The sequence below is a fragment of the Cynocephalus volans genome, chromosome 1, assembly GCF_027409185.1.
Source record: "Cynocephalus volans isolate mCynVol1 chromosome 1, mCynVol1.pri, whole genome shotgun sequence".
NCBI classification, from domain to species: domain Eukaryota; kingdom Metazoa; phylum Chordata; class Mammalia; order Dermoptera; family Cynocephalidae; genus Cynocephalus; species Cynocephalus volans.
This window is the reverse complement of record NC_084460.1, coordinates 14,714,175-14,716,658: the sequence shown is the minus strand read 5'-3', so window position 1 is coordinate 14,716,658 and position 2,484 is coordinate 14,714,175.

The following is a 2,484-nucleotide window of genomic DNA, read 5'->3' as shown; positions in this document are numbered from 1 at the left end:
AATTTATTTCTCACAGTTCTGGAGGCTGGGAAGTCCAAGATCATGGTGCCACATTTGGTCTGGTCAGGGTCTTCCTGCTGTGTCCTCATATGGCAGAAAGGGAAGGGCATGCCAGCGAAGCCTCTTTCATAAAGGCCTTAATCCCATTCATGAGGGAGCAGCCCCCAAGGCCTAATCACCTTTTAAAGGCCGCACCTCTCAATACTATCACGTAGGCAACACCTAAATTTTGGAGGGGACACCTTCAAACCATGCCATAATTTACATTTTGCTTGCTCCTCTGACTTAATTTCCACCATTGCTCATAGATTCACAGTATACCAGAGCTGTGGCCTCCTTAAAAATAAAAGAATAATTTGAATATATACATATATGTATAAACATACATACTAGAGAGGTAGAGTGAGAGAGACAGAGAGAGAAAGAGAGAGAGAAGGAATAATCAAGTAAATTGGTAAAATTTTGATGATTGGGGGATATGGGTGAAGGGCATGTGGAAGTTCCTTATACTGTTCCTGCAGCTTTACTGTAAGTCTGAAATTATTTCAAAATTAACAATAAAATACAGGTAAATTAGTTAAAAGAACACTACTTTAATTATGACCCCAGTTGGCAGTATTTTTTAATTATTAAAAACTTACTTGTTTTTAAGGGCAGAACACCTAAAATCTTTTTGAAAAGCTTTTCTTTTCCTTCACTTTTCATTTTCTTTGAGGTGAGATTCACATAACATAAAATTAACCATTTTAAAGTAAATAATACAATGGCATCTGGAACTTTCACAATGTTTCTCTTTTTTCTTTTTTTATTTATCATATTAGCATATTCATTATTACAAATCATGATTTTTCTTTATGCCCTTTACCCAACCTATCCCTCCCCAAACCCCCTTCCTCTGTTGCCCTCATCTCTAGTAATCTTAGGTTTGTTCTCTACTTCTGAAAGTTCAGTGAATTATAGTTTCCTTCCTTCCTTCCTTCCTTCCTTCCTTCCTTCCTTCCTTCCTTCCTTCCTTCCTTCCTTCCTTCCTTCCTTCCCTCCCTCTCTCTCTCTCTCTCCTTTCTTTGCACCCAGTTGTAAGTCTCACCATGTTTTTCAAACACCATTCCTATCTGGTTTCAAAACATTTTCATAACCCCATACCCATACTTTGCCTATTCTGTTTTTTCATATATATATAAATAGAATTATTCAACATTTATCCTTCCGTGCCTGGCTTTTTCTCATAGCATGTTTTCCAGGTTTATCCATGTGATGGCATTCGCTTCATCTCTTCTCATGGCCAGAAAATATTTCATTGTACGGATATACAGGACTTTGTTTAACCATTCACCTGTTGATGGATCTACGTCTGTTTCCCTTGTGGCTACTGCAAATAGTGCTGCTACAAACATGAGTGTACATGTATTAAAATACATGAAATCTTAATGTTTGTTAGGGTCTGTCAATGACTTAAAATATAAATTTATGCCTGAAGCATACCAAAGCCTAGACTTCTCAGATACATGAGTAAGTTTTCTTTTGTGCTTAAGCTAGTTTGGAATGGGGTTCTGTCAATGTAAAAAATCCTGACCACTACAAAATTTTTAAATATCTTTCAAAATGCAGTTTTTTAGATCTATGGAAAAAAATCTGCTCATTAAGAATACCTTTTTGAAACAAGACCAAATAAAATTTTCTGAAGTTCAAAGCTTTCGTGTCCCAAAGGAAACTTGAAATGAATAAGAATCTGAAACATTTCTGAACTAGAAGAATGAGCTCAGCTAAGCACAGAACATTCCTGAACTCTGTCTGCCACCACAGTGGTATAATCATAACACAGTCTTGAACCAGAAGCTTTTTCTATGCTCCAGATTTAAAGAAATTCATAGTACTTTAATTGTAAAAGAATGATAATTTTAAAAAGCAGATCTTTCCTAAATCAACAGTTAATCGTTTTTAGCAACTCATCTGAACAGAAGTTTTGCAGAAACAAATGCTGTTCTTTATTTCTTCTTTCACCATTTGCTTCCTGCCATCCGTCTTTCATCTCTTGTGGTCACAGGAATTTTAGTATTTTCTTTTCAAGAGGCTTCTAGGAATTGCCTTTGGTTTACATGGTGAAATCTTGCACCGCATACACTTCTTCAAAAGGGTGTTGTTTCTTCTCATTTCTGTTGAAAAAACCAAGTAATGAGAGAATTTATCGGCTGGCAACCTATCCTCCACTAAAAAAAATAAATAAATAAAATGTATTACCTTCACAACTTCAGATCATTCTGGTCTTGGGGTCCTTGACTCTCCTGGTTAATTAGGATACAGATTTGATATGAGATCTATCCAGCTGCTCTCTGTGTAACTCGTGGTAAATCAGCCGTGGAGTTGGTATCTCCTCCTGCCTCTCAAATCTCTCCACTCTTTTACTCTTCCCTTGGGGCTACTGTGGATTAGACCAATCAAATTCCTGCTTCCAGAGATGTGACATTAGTGTAAGACATTCTAATT